The following is a 19,021-nucleotide window of genomic DNA, read 5'->3' as shown; positions in this document are numbered from 1 at the left end:
GGTTGATGTATGTCACGTTGTTAGTTACACTCGCATATATCAGAATCCTTTTTCGTACTATTTAAAAAAGAAGTATTTGAAAAAATCTATTTAATAGTCACTAGAAAATAAAACACTAGGATATCAACAGCCCAGTAGTCAGCACTTTTGTACTGACATGAATAATCAATAATATGTTCATATTTTTAAATTAACTGTTTGCAAAACTTTTGATTTTTTTTTAAATACTAAGGCTTTTCTACCTCAGGAGTAGATTACCTAAGCTGTATTTGGCAAAACCTTTTTGGAATTTGGGTCTTCAATGCTCTGCAACTTCGTTTTTATTTGGCCTTTTTAACTTTTTGAGATTCGAACGTCCTCTCTTTATTTATAAACTGCATTGTGGTTTATTTCAGAAAAAAACAATAAGAACAACCCAAAAAAACAATAATTTAACACAAATAAACACCTCCCTTTGGAGCCATTCAAGTTGGGTTTCAATCATTGATTTTGTTTGCATATTAATCATGCAGCCCTCCTATTCCTCGTTTTCATTATTTCAACATTACATAATTGAGAATTTATAATTTATATGTAGTTGATGTAGATAAGTATTTTGTCCGAGAATTGACCATTTTTGTATGAAATACATTTTAATGATGTCGGTAAGGCTGAGTACACCGCTTTAAGGTAACACCAAGCTTCTGCAATAAATAATGATTGATATGTCTTAAGATTGTTGTCTCATGTGCATCCCCTTTCCTTTTAAATAGAAAATAGTTCAAAATTAATGCCACCATTATAGTTCTCTGCAACACGCATTTGCTTCAATTTCAAAAACTAATATCGATGTTCACGGGAAAACTTATTTACTGTCTTCGAATGCTTAAATCTTTTACATGATTTAATTTCTACAGAGACTCCTAATTGATAATTATCGTTTCACAGCGAGACGGTGACACTTAAGTAAATAACATGACATGATGTAAATCAAAGGTAACTAAATTTTAACTGTGAAATGTCCTTCTCAAGTTATAACATTTCGTTGACATGCGTAAGTCGATTCCCGTTTTATAGTTTCCTATTCGGAATGGAAATCTGATTAAACGAATTTTATGAGCCATAAAGAAAAAAAAATATATACTGAACAAAGATTGTCTGCGAGCCTACTTTTTTGGAAAGAAAATTGAAAAATGGCCTTCAAAGAAGAAACCACTTTTATGACACAAAACGAAATTATGAAACGTCTTTGATTAGTCATTCTCATTTTGTCTTTTATGTAATCGTTTAATTTCGCTGTCAGAAAGTCATCAATTATGCACTAGCAATTTCGTTCTTTTTTTTTTTAAATCAGGTAACTTTATGTATTCGTCCGAAGAAACAAAATAAAAAAAGTTCATTATCAAGCGACGGAAAAAAATATTCTTAATTTAAGTGACGTGTATCATTTGAATGATAGCTTTGACCCATTTTTGAATACTTAAATTTAGATAAAACTGATTCAGCAACATATATAACTACAGTTGTATTCCTTTCAAACGGAGTTTATTTTTTAGGGATGTATAAATACTCATCCACGCTCAATTTCTAAATAGAGATTACATTAAACTTATTTCTTAAATGTTTAACCTCTAACTATCCTACTGCCTGTTGAGACTTTTACTGTTCGCATTGCGCAAGTCATGTCTTCTTTGACTGTCCGTGAGGTTAAAATACAAAATCCCTAAGATTTGTTTTATTTGATTTAGTCTTTGGAGTATGATTTTTAATTTATAATTCTTTTTGGCTAACTTTTAGTAATTGCGAGTACTCTCGAATCGTACTTTTGTATTAATTTGATCTGTTGATGCAATTTGCAATGCTTTTAATTTATTTAATGTTTACTTATTTAGCTTTAATTCTCATCTCTCTTTTTTAATGCCTCACTAACGATAGTAGATGGGCATTATGTTTTCTGATCTGAGCTTCCGTCCGTTTATTCGTCCGTCGGTCCGTCCGTCCGTTTGTCCCGCTTCAGGTTAAAGTTTTTGGTCAAGGTAGTTTTTGAGGAAGTTGAAGACCAATTAACTTGAAACTTAGTACACATGTTCCTCATGATATGATCTTTTTAATTTAAACTTATCAAATGCCAAATTAGACTTTTTACCAAATTTCACGGACCTCTTAACATAGAAAATGATAGTGTGAGTAGGGCATTCGTGTACTGGAGACACATTCTTGTTTAATATATACTAGCTTTAATAATGTTTGTTCTCGTACTATGAACAACAAAATTATTTATTTTGTATAAAAAAAAATCCGTATTCCATTACTGTACACCTAACAACAAAATTATTTTCATTTACTAGTGTACACTATTTCTTGACGGCATGTTGTCCAAGGTGTTGGTTGTCTTTCATATCGGTTACATCTCACACCTTATTTTATTAGTTACGTCTTTATATTGTTTCAAATTTAGTTGTTCAGTGTATGTTCACTTGTTTGTGTTTAACAGTCTTTTGATTGAGAAAAGCCATTTTAAATGATATATTATAGTGTGTCTTTCTATGTTGTGATATTATACTGTTGTATAAGGTAAGGGGAGGTTGTTGCTAGATGCATTTGTTTGCACCTGTTCTTAGTCGTAAGGTACCTGATGTTCAGTTGTTGTTATTTGTTGATGTGGTTCATAATTGTTACATATACCACATCTTCTTATATTTAATAACTTTGCAAGGCCTCCACTAAACCACTTGAAATATAGAAACGTTGATAGGGATCACTGGGGATAAGACTAATTTTAAACAAGTTCATTCATTTTTTTTTGCAAAAATGAGCTTCATAATAAATGGGAAAATATATAACAGATTGACGTCAGGATGATGAATTAAGAACGTATTTACCACAGCATTCTAAAATTTATATTGGGTAAAAATGACTATATCTTAAAATGACCTTTTCATCGAAGCCTTTGTAACGCTTTATAAAAAGGCATCGTGAGCTTTTAATTCCAATTTTTAGACATTATAAATTCTGGTCTGTGCGTCCGTTCGTTCGGCCGTCTTGGTGCTTCAGTTTAAAGTTTTTGGTCGAGGTAGTTTTTAATGAATTTGAAGTCCAATGAACTTGAAATTTAGTACACATGTTCCCTATGATAACATTCTAGTTTTAATGCCAAATTAGAGTTTTGACCCATATGCACGGTCCACTGAACATAGAAAATGATAGTGCGAGTTGGGCATCCGTGATCTAGGGACACATTCTTGTTTTTATCTGTTCTGATCTCAGTAAGTTGAGAAAATTTAATTCCTTGATTTTATTCCAATTTATTAATTTATAACTTTCTATTAGCTTTAATTGCTAATCGCGTTCTACCTTACTTTTTGAATTAACCTTGAGTGCTTATGCTTAATTTTTTAACCATGTGCATCACTCATTTTCCAAACACCTGGTGAATACAAAGCTAAGACACCACATGGTCGCAAGTGATAGACACGTGATATGTACAATATTTCAAGTTCGAAATCACTCTGACTTCATGTTGACAATTTTGAAACAATTCATCCGAATATTCAAAGTACCAAATCAAATTAACTGAACCGTAATGAAAATTGAATTCAAAATTGTAATAAAACAAAATAGAGGTATTTAAAACAAAATAACTGCGAATGTTTATTTATAAAACCCTACAGCAAAAAAAGGTGTGAAGGTGTGTGCTTTAACCAAAACATCTTCTATCTCTAGTATCCTGACACTCAGAAGTAGGAACATTTTGTAAAGAGGATGAATATGATATTTTCAATTAACAGAATGGGAAAATGATAGTACATTAATGAAGTAAGATCATAGTTTATTTTACAGTAAATCAAAGAACAGTGTAATACAATCAGCTAAAAGCGATAGTTGATACAAAAATGGAATTTATTTGCCAAAAATAATTATTTTCTATATTAAATTTCAAGTGCAATAGCATATCAGATTTGATAGTTATGTGAAACATATACCTTTCGCAATTACTCATATTTATTGCATTTATTTTTTAGTCATCATCAGCTTACGTTATCTTATAATGAACATATACACAAAGAGGGAGTGGTACCCACGCCACCTCATTTCCATCACTGACGTCCTATAAATAACTTCATAGCAATAACTGAATTTATATAAACAAAATGACAAAGCATATATATGTAAAATAGACATTTGTCTGGAAGATACCAGTATTGATATTTAAAATGATTCTACATTACTTGATGTAGTGCCTTTTTCAGGATGTTCTCTCTCCTCATTTATAAATTTTGTAAGATATTCGGAATTCTCTGGTTTTATCTATATAGTGCCATTAGAAATGTTTCTCCGCTATTAAACGAGGGTATCACTAGCCCAGTAGCCAACACTTCGGTGTTGACATGAATATCAACAATGTTTTGGTTTTTTTTTCAAATTTCCTGTTTACGAAATTTGAAATTTTCGAAAAACTAAGGATTTTCTTATCCCAGGCATAGATTACCTTAGCCGTTTTTGGCACAACTTTTTGGAATTTTGGATCCTCAATGCTCTTTAACTTTTTACTTATTTGGCATAAAAAATATTTTGATATGGGCGTCACTGATGAGTCTATTGTAGATGAAACGCGCGTCTGGAGTACTAAATTATAATCCTGGTACCTTTGATAACTACATACTTTTATTTTATGATTAGATTACATATAGTTTAAAAAGCTACATTAGAAAATTTTATAAAAAAAATCATATGTTTGAAAGCAAAAGGAAGCCACAGTAAAATATATGAAAATACCTGTATCACAGATATGAGATACATATAGGACATAAATAACAGTACATCAAAGTATCAAACTTATCCGGATTTCAGAGTTTCTAGGAAGACTAATCTCATTCGTATACTATTCGAATCTTCACTGCCTCACTTTTAATGTCAACATTCATATGATGCCTTTGACATCATTATCGCCGGATATGCCACATTTAAATAGTATTGGTTGGTAGAGTTAAGACTTCATTTTGCAATTGCCAATAACCGAAACATGTCATGATATAAACACACCAGATACGTGTTTCTGTAAAATCCTTCAACACGGTGGAGATCGCTAGTTCGGAAGTCAAATACATCAAACATTAAAGTGATTGAAAATTTGACATGCTAAATAAAGGTAAACGGAATTAACCATAACCGGCTGTGATCACCATTCTTTAAAGTTGTCTATCCTGCAATAGTGTAAAAACAAACAACATCTTTTTAAATAAACTCATCATAGATACCAGGACTAAATTTTATATATACGCCAGACGGGCGTTTCGTTTACAAAAGACTCATCAGTGACGCTCGAATCTAAAAAAGTTAAAAACGTCAAATAAAGTACGATGTTGAAGAGCATTGAGGACCAAAATTCCTAAAAGTTTGGCCAAATACAGCTAAGGTAATCTATGCCTGAGTGAGTAAAGCCTTAGTATTTCAAAAAATTAAAAAATTTTGGTAAACAGTTAATTTATATATATAACAATATCAATGATAATTGATGTCAGTACAAACAGTGCTGACTACTGGGCTTGTGATACCCTCGGGAAAAAAAATCTCCACCAGCAGTGGCATTGACCCAGTGGTTGTAAATAAACTCGTCATAGATACCAGGACTAAATTTTATATATACGCCAGACTCGCATATACACAAGTGTTTCTCATATTAGGGGTCTTCTTTTAATATTGAAAGAACTGAAATAAACATATTCCAGTTTGAATGGTTTATCACTAATAAATTTATGGGGCCCTTTATAGCTTGATGTTTGCTGTGAGCCAAAGCTCCGTGTTGAAGACAGTACTTTGACATATAATGGTTTACTATTACAAATATTTTACTTGGAAAGAGAGTTGTCTCATTTGCACTCATACCATATAAACAGTTTGATCCGCTCAATATCTTGAGTTACAACTACACATTGATAGTGAGAGTTTGTTGGAAAAAAAAGAAAGATTAATGATAGGATGTTTCCCCATTGTGAGCTCTTTTGTTTTATTCGTAAGCTTCTATAAATTTCTAAGTGAATCCCACGGCAATAATCCATTTACGTGTACTGTACCTGCAAATCTGAATTGCATATCCTTTTGACATCTGATGCATTTTTTTATTTTTTGAAAATGAGACATAGTAATCACGTTACCATTTGAATGAAATATTTAAGCAACGTACAGTTTTGTTGGTCATGACTAAACCTTTGACTTAGTGTCACCGCCCATTTATATAACAAAAAATATATAACCACGTTATAATAACTGATACATTAAATATAATCAAAGGTACACCTTCGTGCAGTAATTAATTTAATATGTAAAAGGCATGCTATATGTATAACATGCCAATTCTCCGTATATATAAGCAACAATCCCAAAACAAATAACAAAAACATCATTTGATATACAACATTCATTAACATTTTTAAATTAAAGTCACTAGTTAAAATCAAATAGTAATCACTTTATGCAAATGCATAGCCTCACTTGAATATACAAAATGAGCGACGATATTTTTTTTCAAATTGTTAAAAAAAAAATTGCAACATCTAACATATATTTAAAAAAGAAATGTTAAATCCTTTCCTTAAAATATTGAACCGGAACAAAATTAACTTTTATTTGATATTAAAACATCCTATGACAATGGCGTGCTCTTAAACTAAGTTGTTAAAAATTAGCAGATTTCTGAGACTGGTATCATTATATGAACTATGTTGAAAACTAACAATCAGTGGAAAAAAGTAAAAATCAGAAAATACTGAACTCTAAGGAACATTCAAAACCGAAAGTCCCTAATCAAACGGCAAAACCAAAAAACATCAAATGAATGGACAAACACTGTCATATTCCTGACTTAGTACAGACATTTTCTTATGAATGGATAAATTAAGTGAATTTATTTTTCCTGATATTTTTTGGAAATCATTAAGCAGCATAAATTTACGGGTTTTTTTTTAAATATCTGTGAAACAGCAATGCAAATTTTTTCGATATATTTTACATTGAAAAGTAAATAATAAAAAAAAAATGCGAACTCCAAAAAACATCCAATACGAAAAGCACATTAAACGGATATCAACTAACATACACCTGACTTGGTATAGGCATTTCATATGTACAAAATGCTGGATAAAACCGGGTTGAATAGATAGCTCAACCTCTCACTTGTTTCAGACAATTCCAGACGTTCCTTACCCTGTCGACGCAAATGATTTCGCTTTTTTGGGGGTTCATTCGAGTCTTTGAGACTTTGTTTTCTACCTTGATTAGTATCATATCGAGCAATCATTGAGATATGCACATCGATAAACTACTGTTGTCTATATTTAACAAAGAATACTTTTAAAATGTACGATTGTTGTTTAAAATTACAGTACGATTAATAAACGCCACTGGATTTATTACCAACAATTTCCTTGTCTTTTTACCTCTTTTTTCAGTTAAAAAACTGAGTATTTGCAATAGAGCTTGAACAGTTTTAGCTAAATTGACCTGGTTTCTCAAAGGGAACACAACGTTTGCAATTAAATACTTAACAAAAATACTCTAAGATAATCACTCTGTACATGTTATATCTTTTGTCTTTTTATTAGCTGATTTTTTCAATTTGTTTTGGGTTTTTTGCTGTACCGATCAAGTCATATCCCTTAAATTTTCTAAGTACGTTCACTTGTGGTGCTGTTCCAGGTTAAGAAAGTTGGAGGCTCACAAACACATTTAACTTATCTTATTTTTTTTTTGTATCTTTCCAAATCTAGGAGCCTCATCGGATATTCAGCAGTATACCTGACTAACATTTGTTTGATATTTCGATAATTGTTTTGTGATACATCAGGACATTAGTTTTCTCTTTTTAATTGTTACAAATTTTATGTCGCGGCCTTTACGAAATGGGTTCTTATCTAATGATGACGGCTTAATGGTGGCATATAATTGATTATATGTACTTTATTTTATCTACGGATGATATAAGTCTTATTGACAATCATAACGCACCTCCTTAATTTAAACAACATGCATGTATATTTAAGTGAATTCCATTTCAGACATCCATAAATTATTTTTAATATGGCTTTGGTGGAATATATCATGAATACAGACACTACAAAAATTAGACAAATGTTTTTCTAAATTTTTAAGTCTGCACAGTCATCTGTTTAATTGATTATTTTGATTGTAATTTGTAAGTTTACAAATTAAAACTAGTGTTGCAACGACATCATTTGACCTTTATGTGATATTGAACTGAATACAAATAAAGATCGGAAAGAAATATGATATTTTTTATTATCAAAGCATCTGTTCTTGCTTTGGAAAAAAGTACGTGCACATTGAAATGACATTTGGATGCAAAATATGCCGAAACATTTTTGTGTAAAAGTAATTCGAGAAATTCTAAAACGTATTAATTGAAGAAACATTTTATTGTCGTACCTTTACATGATTTTTACTTCCATACATATTTTTTTCTTCCATATCCATATGATCAGTAAAAAGGTTAATTGATTAACTCATTAGTTTTGTTTATATTGTGAAATTAGAAAACCATACTTGAGTTTTTTCCCCCTAAAAATACATATTTCCACAATAATTTAAAATGAGCATATATATTACTACATTGCATGAAAGTTAATTACAAAATGTAAAGTTTTCGGAAATGTACAAACAATATACATGAGCTCCATTAAGGCGGGCTGCGTTTTCTTTAATCTGAAAATATAGGAAAAACAGTTACTTTATATGTTATACGATTTGTTCCGATATCAAATGTTATATTAATTCTAATTCTATATATTGCGTCTCTCGCACTGAAGATGTGCTCAAAAGTCATATGTTGGTAATAAGTGGTGTGTCTCAAAAGGCAAAAGGCATCAAATGTTAATATGAGCATTTCAACTACATCGCTAAAACAATGACAGCCAAAGTGACATAGGGCCTACTGATGTAAATTTTTGTTTGTTGTCAAAAGGTTTTGGTATCAAATGAAGGCTGAATAACTATTGCTAATTGTAGAGTAAACTTGTCTGAAAACATTGATGAAATAAAAACAATGATGGGTCGTGTTGCCATTTATTTAGATCTGAATTACCCGTCCTGGTACTTTCTAATTTCCAGGAAGTCTTACGTTCTCATACGCATTTGAAGGAATATTCCATATTTTCAGCACAAAACCATTTAAAGTAGTGCTTTGACATGAAATAGTTGTCCATTTATATTTATTTCTGAGGATAACCGTAGGGTGCGAAAAAGGGGATCAAGCTGGGACCACTTAGGTTTAACTGTCAGTAAACAGATAGTCTGAAATATGAAAACGCTCTCTCTTCAAATCTTTTTTTTTAGGTTTCAAAACGATTGTCTCGGTGAAATATATGCTTCTTTGCTTTAGTCATAAAACCATCACCCGTTCGTATAAAATTGGAGATTTATGTATCGTCACACTTATTGTCTAGCAAAAGCAAAATTAGACAAAAAGTATTTCGCAATTCATGATAGTTAAAAGGCTTAGACAAATTAAAATGTTATCCGTTGGGGAATGATTGTTGTCATGGTCTATACTGATATTTGTAAAGGTTTATCTTTTTTGTTCAGTTTTTCCTTTTCTCCTAATCGTTTCACAAGTGTATGTCACTTTGTGTCTTAATTATATTGACGGAAGTCGCAAATTAAAGATTCTTGTCAAAACTTCGAGTATTTCTGAATTACTGAAAGACGACGAATTATCGTTTTCCTTCTATGAAAAAAGTTCTGGCGTTTTGACAAAAATAGCCTGGCCTTGTCAATGTCATTATGACGTCGGGTCATAATTAAATAAGCATTTCATATTAATTTTAATATCATCCTACATAATAAGAAATCATCATAAGTTATTGGTTGCTCGAAGGTGTTTGTTTTATTAGTAAGTTGTCACTATCTATTTGCTTTCTCGTGTAAGATTGTCGTAAAATTTGATATAATTTGATATAGTCCCAGGCATATTCCACTTATAGAATTTGGCGTCACCTTCCACTGTCCACTTCGAAAGCTGAGTATCTTAAAATATGCCTGACCAATTATGCTCAAACTTCTTCTCTATTCTCTTCTAATAATAATTTTTAATCAGAATGTTTTCAAATACATGAAATTGTTGTTGTAATTAATATTTCTGTATTTGGTTCATTTCAATTATTTTTTATCGATTTCTGAAAGAAAATTGGTAATGTCTGGTACTTTATAGCTGTCTTCACGGTATAGGATTTTCTCATTGTTGAAGGCTATACGGTGGTATAAAGTTGTTAAAATTCATGTCATTTAGACTCTGTTAGATAGTTTACTGATTGGCAAGCATACGAAATTTAACCAGAGAAACTTCAACTCTCTTATTATCCCCGCATTCGTAATGTGATTCATCTGACGTCATATCCGTTTTTTCCCGGAAGTTAGATTTAACATGAACAATTTGATGTTACTATGTAATCTTATGATGTAAATTTAGCAGGAGATGGCAACCCTATGCATTCTGTCCATTCTTTCAATTAGATGTATTGTAAAAAAAAAACTGAAACTCATTAAGGATATTAACAGTACCATTTCATTTCCTTTTCTTGAAAAGGGCGTTATTCTCTGGAAATACATTTCGTTTTTCTTTCAAGTCTTTTAATAAATTTTCCAATTTTGATATAACCTCGCTGTCGTCTTCTCTTGTAAGCGGCTGTCTGTTAGACAATATTCGACTAATAAGTTGAGAATCGTCTGAAAAAGAAACAGTTTAAAGTGTTAATATGATAGTTGAGACTTGATTAAGAGGTATATAACACAAGGTTATTGTATATATTAGGTATGTACTTACATGAAGTTTCAGAATTTGTGTCATATTTTCGGACTTCTTGTTTTTCCCTTCTTTATAGGGTTAAATATTTTGCCACATATTTTCACATAAGACTCCAATCGCTCTTGAAAAAAGTCATTTACCAACTTCAAGTAGATTCTAGATTTTTTCTTTTTATTTGAGACCGCAATTATACCAATGCAAAGTTAAGTCATAGTCAACCTTTTCAAGAAAAAGAAGCTCCACGACCTATCAATAATTGTAGCTTGTTTTGTTCCTTAACTTATGCTCTTTTAACTTATAGTATCAATTTTAAATCCTTAAAAGGTAGACCTAGTTTATACAAAACAAATCAAAGAAAATAGGTTTACATATGTACGCCAGACGCGCATTTCGTTTTCAAACGCCTCATCAGTGACGCTTGAATCATACCATTTTAAAAGCCAAACTAAGTACAAACACATCAGTAATCTTATTTGACAATAAAGAATGTAACCAAATGTCTAATTAAAAACATTTTAAAAATATGTCATAGATATAATGCTTTATTGACGATCCTTTGAATTATTCATCATGCAATATTATGTCAATTTGTGTAGTCATTCTGAATATACTGTTATATTTTGCATGTACATATTTCACAAGTATATGAAGTTAGAACAATGTTGAAAACTACTAGTGCACTGTACCCATATGTTGACTATTTTACCTATCATATCTGTTTTGTTAACGTATCCTTGTGATTATAATGGCATTTGATGCGACTGACATACAAGTGAGAGGTTTAGCGCTATATAACCAGGTTCAATCAGAATTTGAAAATGCCTGTACCTTTTCATGAATATGAAAGTTGTTATCCTTTCGTTTGATTTGTGATCTTTTGATTTTGCCATTTGATAAGGGATTCCGTTTTTTAATTTTCCTCGGAGTTCAGTATTTTTGTGTTTTTGCCTTTTAAAATAGTCGTATTTATCTAGCAATCATTTTAAATTGCTGATACAACCATCACTTTTAAATGGCCATATTTGATGTATTCTAAAGTTTCTTGCATGTAAGGGCGATAAGATTTACAAACTGCGCGACTTTCGATGGTAATAAAAAGGAATGCATCCTATTTTTTAAAAGAATAAGCGTGATTAAAAGTAATTAATGTAATTTTGTTATACGTTATATCCAAAAGTTAAATCACTTAGATAGTTTGATTGACTTTGAAATTCCGAATTATTCAACAAGTGACTACATAGATAATTAAGAAGATGATTATTTTATCCTGCTTTTGTGTATAATAATGAATTTACTCAAATATGTATTCATTAAAAGTAAAATCCCCTTTGAAACTGAGATTAGGGCGGGGAGGCGGGTGTTAAAAGATAGCATGAGTAGTTGTGCAGTCAATTGAATAGCCGATAAGGATAACAGAAAGATGACCTAAGTTGCATTTGTCGTAAATTTTTCGGTTGACATGTACTCGATATTTGTGTTTATCTATAAATGTATTTTGTTTGACGATATCTCAAATCCTCGTTTTTATTATCCATTCGTTATGTTTATTTGAGCTTTTGATTTTGCAATTTGATTACGAACTTTCATTTTTGAATTATCCTTGGAATTGGTATTTTTTTTATATTGCCTTTAATCTTTAAACTTGATGCCTTGTTCGTGAGCATGAACCTTCTTCAGTGAGCAATGATAAAAAAAAATGAAATAATTTTCATTGCCCGTTTCGTGCTAATAGTTATCAAAAATATCATTCTTGTGATTTGATACGCCAGACACGCGGTTTTCTCTACATAAGACTCATCGCTGACGATCACATCTTAAAATGTAGAAAGCCAAACAAGGATAAAGTTGAAGAGCATTGAGGAACCAGAATTCCATAAAATGTTGTGCCAAATACCGCTACGGTTTAAGCTGGGATAAAACAATCCTTAGAATTTTGAATAATTCATACTTTTGCACACAGATAATTTGTAAAGGTGACATTATAATTGATATTCATGTCAACACCGAAGTGCTGACTACTGGGCTGGTGAACCAAATTCTTAAAATGACTAAACAGATTGATAGATTTATCAATATCATGGCATGAGATATTTGAATAAATAAGTTTCATGTTGTGGAAATTATTTCATTTCTAATTGTCAAAATGATCAATGGCATATAATATGAATACTATTTTAAAACTTTTGCTCCCTGCAATGCCAGCTGATGAGCGTAACGAGTATGAAATTTAATTTAACATAGTTTTAATGGATGGCAAATGTACTTTTAGCTCTTAAACAACATAACTCACTTTTACAATAATTTCTTAATTGAAATTTGCTTAATCGACTGTAGTAATGACACTTAAGTTGTTTTTATGCATCAATGATTTTACTCATTTTAAACTATAAGGGTAAATATTTCAGACATGATTAAACGAGTAGAAAGTTTTATTAATCTGTTTATTTCAATATAAGCGACTAGGGTACATCAAATGTGTTATATTTTTAGAACATCATAGATAAATTTAGTTTATATTATGTGTACATGAGAAATCAGGTTCTAGAGTTCAAAGCAAAACAAACAGTGACTTTATTGCAGTTTTCATCTTGAAATTCACTCTTATAGCTTTTGAAATAAATGGGGATAACACTTCATAAAATGATAATGTGTGAATAATACCACGAAATACATAACGTTTAGTTTGTAACCCGGATTTGTTTTTTACAATCGATTTATGACTTTCGAACAGCGGTATACCACTGTTGCCGTTATACATCATAGCAATGTGTTTTAACTTTACCAAACTTAGGTTAATTAAAATAGTTATCAAACTCCGATGAATATCTTCTCCTTTTTATTTGATTGATTATAAACCTTATTGTATTTTCTTATTTTCTTTAAATGATGATTACCAGATATTGGATTTGTTTTATAGCCTGTTGAAGATTTGTTGAGCAATATATTTCTATTGACCGTGATAGTCCCGTGTTTATATATAGATTACTCTTTTCGCCTCATAAACAGCTCGTTAAACACATTAATGTGTATGAATATGTGGAGCTAGCTGATAAACTTTCAATATATTAGCCAATCGAAACAAAAAAGCAACGTTCTCAGCAGAGGACAATTTAATATTCAATTGTTCATGCACATCTCGTTTCAGTCTGAAATGTTAGGAATAAGATTTTCGCAGATTATCTAATACCTCCACGAAATAAAATTTAAAAAAATATATATAAAGCTACAATTAAAGTAAATGACACCTTTGGACTCTTATTCTGTGACAAAATAGAATGTTAAAACAAAACGAAGATACAAATATGAGTTGCTCATCTTTAAGAAAAGAAATTCAACACGTAATCCTGATTGGCTATTAAAAAACTATATCTAGCTTTGTTTAATGCAAATCAGTTTGAAACTTTTGCAAAAAACGGGGTTTTGTATCTGGGTTTTTTCCCATAAGGAAACGAAATGAATGTCAATAAAATTAATAAAACCATACTGGATAAAATTATGGAAGCGTATTAGTGCAACACAACTTTTGTTTAATATTCTCCCTACGTTACAACGCAAACATTGCGAAATAACGCAAATATCTTAAGTTCAATTATTCATTAAGTTGTGTATATATGTCCGTCTGTCATTCATTTCGGTTGTGATACATTAGTAGATAAAAAAAAAGAAACATACACACAAGGCCAAATCATTATAACAAATATGCATAGGAATAAGGGAATACTTGAAGTGCAATCATACAATCATTAAGAATGATTAGTGCATCCGAAAAGTATATATTTTAGCAAAAAAATAGATATAATTTTTTATTTTTTTATGTTGATGCAAGAATAAACAAATGTCAGAGTATTATAAAGATTCTTTGATAGGAAGTTGATTTTTCATTTTAATATAGTGAAGTATCTTCAAGAAGTATGGGTATCAATTTGAATGGAAGGAAACATAATTTTATCAATAAAACATCTTCATTATAAACATTTATTGCTAAAGGGTAGCTTGTTTGAATCTAACCAATTTAAAACGTCCTCAAACGAGAGCTTACTTTGGAAGTATATTTATATTTGGTTAAAGCTGTATTAGCAGGGTTCATTTTTTTTATTTTCTTCGGTATAAACTCAATTTACTTTGTAATATATATAATAGTAATATCATGACGCGAATCATCCGATTGGCACACAGCATATTACAAAAAGTAAAAAAAAACAATAAAAAGAACCGATGTAAGAATACTCGCAGTTTTTGAAAACTTATTCAAAGCTTATTTCTTACTATAACTTTTGTATCATTATATGTGAATAATGTTTAAACCAAACGGTAATATTGTTTTAAAACCAGAATAGATGATTAAATATTATAGCATGAAAAAACTTTTCTTCGTCAGGATTTTTCATGTTTTCTTCAATACAACATTGTTCAAATGTTTCATGCATCGTTTTTGAAAGACTTCTAAAGACTGACGATCTATCGGATTGATCATACATAGCGGCATTGATATTGTCTTATTTACGTTATATACGGGAGCATACATTTGCACTAAGAAACAAACTCTTTATTAACGCTCTTGAAAAGGCATACATTATAGTAAAATATCAAAAGCTACAAGAAGACAACACTGCAACATATCTAAATCTACAAAAAAAATATTTAAATCTTTCTTTGCTTAAATCAAACTTGATTAAGTATTTTTTGGTTTGATTTAGTGTACTGACTTTTGTCTTTCTTTCATAGTTTTAGAAAAATTGAATACAAATCTAAAACCTAAAAATTTAGTCAAAAACACAATGAAAGAAATCACTTGCTTCTGTATGCTCGATTGCATGAAGTTTTTATATTAAAGTTTCAGTTCACAAAACTTTTGCCAAAAAAAAACAATCATTGAAGTTGCATCTTTGCAAAGGTGTACGAGTTCTGTAATTACTAAAAAAAAAAAAGATTATTCAACATTCGTTGTCATTCATTATATTATAGGTTCATAATATAAACCTTTTAATACTTAATAACAAATAAAATGCTGCTTTGAGATGAAATTGGCTGGTTTTATATATTGTTTATCCCATGGGAAATAAATTTTTAATGAGGACTTGTACCTGGACTGTATTTCTTTAATCTAATTGTTTTTTAATGAGATCATGGACTCATAAAATCCCATTGCTGTTAACTCTTGTAAAAATGTATGATCCATTTAAGCAACGAATTATATCTGTACTATGTCTACATACAGTCAATATCAGGATATAAACAATTCATTTAATTCCCACGTGTGCAATAGTTGTTCTGTCTTCGTTATTTATACTAATTATCTTCGTTATTTAGACTGTAAGTGTTTAATTGTATTTACTAATTTAATTTCTATTTAAGCATAAGAAGGGTTATTTTGACATGAGAAAAATAAGAGCTGCACTTGGTATAGTCACTAGTCTATATAAGAAGACCGCATTTTTCGATGCTCTTTAACGTTTGATCTGAGCGTGACTGATGAGTCTTATGTAGACAAAACGCGCGTCTGGCGTAACAAAACATAACCCTGGTACCTTTGATATCTATTTGGCCTTTTAATCTTAATGTGTAAACCATGTAACATTTCTGGTCTTGTGTCGACGAAACGCGTATCTAGTGTACAAGAATATAATAGTTATCAAATGTACCAGGATTATAATTTAGTACGCCTAACGCGCGTTTCATCTACATAAGAACATCCTTAGTTTTTCAAAACATTTACAGTTTTGAAAACAGGAAATTTATTAAAATTACCATATTATTGATATTCATGTCTACCACCAAAATGTTGACTACTGGGTTGGTGCCCCTCTCGGGACGAAACGTCCAGCAGCAGTGGCATCGACCCAGTGGTTTAAATAGTTACCAGGATTATAATTTAGTATGCTAGACGCGCTTTTCGTGTACATAAGACTCATCAGTGACGCTCATAGCGAAATATTTATAAAGCCAAGCAAGTACAAAGTTGAAGAGCATTGAAGATCTAAAATTCCAAAAAGTTGTGCCAAATACGGCTAAGGTTATCTATGTCGGGATAAGAAAACCTTTATTTTTTTTTCTCGAAAAATCAAAGTTGTGTAACAGGAAATTTATTAAAATGACCACAGTATTGATATTCATGTCAACACCGAAGTGTTGACTACTGGGCTGGTGATACCCTCGGGGACCAAACGTCCACCAGCAGTAGCATCGACCCAGAGGTATGCCTTGAATAAGAAAAGCCTTAGTTTTAGCAAGCCTTGTTTCTTTGATGAGGTTTTTCTCTTTGAGTTGCTTTCTAGTTTATTTTAATGTAAATAATTGTACCCCATTCGCATGTATTGTATATCCCCGTTTATAAAATTTACAGATAAAATAACAACTAGTGAAATATTCTCATAGTTTACAAATATGCATATACTTCATATACTTCATACGTACGTAGTTTCACATACAGATGAAAAGATAAATACGATGAAGGCGTGTCAAATAACATCAGCGAATGCAAGATAGGAGTTAAACTACGATTTAGATTTCAGTTAAGTCATTGTGATATAATTTTGGTTCGGAGAACCGGCTATGAGTTACTACGCATGATGTTATAATTATTCGAATAAAACTTAAATACTCATACAATCCGGTCCGTAATTAACCAAACGACTGGTCCGTTATTTCTATTTTCATATTGAGTGAATGCTAATTGCTGCCAAATTTATAGTCCTTTAATTCTTTTTCTTTTTAAACTTTGTTTTTAAATTTTGCCTTTTTTGCTATACAGGTAATATATAGCGGAAATAATTTCTTTTATTATAGAAAACCTACGCGGCGTTTTTGTCATAAGTAAATATATTGTTATATTTATATTTCAAACGATGTTTTCAGTATTTAGCTTTTAATTGCAATTTATAAAAAAAAATACTATTCTTTATTCGCTTGTTTTCGAAGGTTTTTGATACTTTCATTTTGAAATTTAAAAAAAATGACCTTATAAAACTTTTTGCTGGATTACTCTAAATGTATTTTCAAAATATAAGTTACATATTTACCTCTTTTTCCGTACCAATTTGCTTCTGTCATGCATATAAGGCATTTTAACACAAAACAAACGGTTAGCAACATTATTCCTTTCATTTTTTTGTATTAATTTGAAAGCCTAAAACTGTGGAACTATTTTCTAAAGTGGATGTTTAAATGCTGTACAAAGATCTTATAGAGGCGTACAAATATATCACGTGGATGCAAAGGCGGATATTCTGTCAATACGAAAAATCAATTAGACATTTGTCTTCCTGTCAAACAATAATTCCACTAATCAGATTGCCGATCATAATTAAATTACTCTGGCTTTGTTCCTAATAATACTTAATCTTAATACTAAAATCCATTTCTGATGTCGTAAAAAAATATACCTGTATCGACATTGCCGTAAACAGACGGAATAAATTAAATATGTTTCCGATTTGTGTTTTTCTTATGAAATGTAAACCAAATCGGTGAATTCCTCAGAGGAATCATCAAATTAGGACTTAAATTTAATTTCATGTTTTCATCTGTTGAGATCCAGAAAATGCAGAAAAAATTACCTATCTAACTGTTTTTTTAAAGTCTGTTTTATATCATTGCTTTTAAAATTTACAAAAGATATTCTTTGCTTCATTTTTTAAATATTTTTTTGTCAATTAAAAGTTGAACTTCATACATTTTTATGCCCCACCTACGATAGTAGAGGGGCATTATGTTTTCTGGTCTGTGGCTCCGTTCGTTCGTCCGTCTGTACGTTCGTTCGTTCGTCCGCAGGTTAAAGTTTTTGGTCAAGGTAGTTTTTGTTGAAGCTGGAGTCCAATCAACTAGAAAGTTAGTACACTTGTTGCTTATGATATGATCTTTCTAAATGTAAAGCCAAATTAGACTTTTGACCCAATTTCACGGTCCATGGAACATGGAAAATGATAGTGCCAGTGGGGCATCCGTGTACTTTAGACACATTCTTGTTCAATGTAAAACAATATATTTCCTTGTAACAGTAGCAAAAGGACGTGACAATTTCTTTTTATAAAATATATGAATGGCAAATAAAGCAAGTCTTAGCTGTTCAGTGTGTGCTTTCTTTTTTTTTAAGTTTTACTATTTTTTTAGGTCGTGTGTTTTTGTTTGGTTCAATTCTAAATATATACCTTATACGTAGTATATACATTTGTGATCCGTCACTAAAACAAATATTGGCTACTAATGAAATTCTCTATCAATAGCTTA

General features: G+C 30.7%; 1 protein-coding gene and 1 long non-coding RNA gene across 2 annotated transcripts in view; one reads left to right on the top strand and one right to left on the bottom strand.

Moving 5' to 3' along the window:
- Positions 1-19,021, top strand: part of LOC134692662 (H(+)/Cl(-) exchange transporter 6-like) — a 56,871-nt gene that overhangs the window by 28,544 nt on the left and 9,306 nt on the right. The window lies entirely within an intron of this gene.
- On the bottom strand, positions 8,257-17,976 carry LOC134692663 (uncharacterized). The gene is made up of 3 exons (XR_010102251.1): positions 17,815-17,976; positions 10,552-10,716; positions 8,257-8,697 (listed from the first exon to the last, which is right to left on the bottom strand). It is a non-coding gene; the product is annotated as an uncharacterized LOC134692663 (long non-coding RNA).

Source organism: Mytilus trossulus, chromosome 12 (genome assembly GCF_036588685.1).
Source record: "Mytilus trossulus isolate FHL-02 chromosome 12, PNRI_Mtr1.1.1.hap1, whole genome shotgun sequence".
Lineage (NCBI taxonomy): Eukaryota > Metazoa > Mollusca > Bivalvia > Mytilida > Mytilidae > Mytilus > Mytilus trossulus.
The sequence above is the reverse complement of the archived record's forward strand: the minus strand, read 5'-3'. Positions and strand labels throughout refer to the sequence as shown.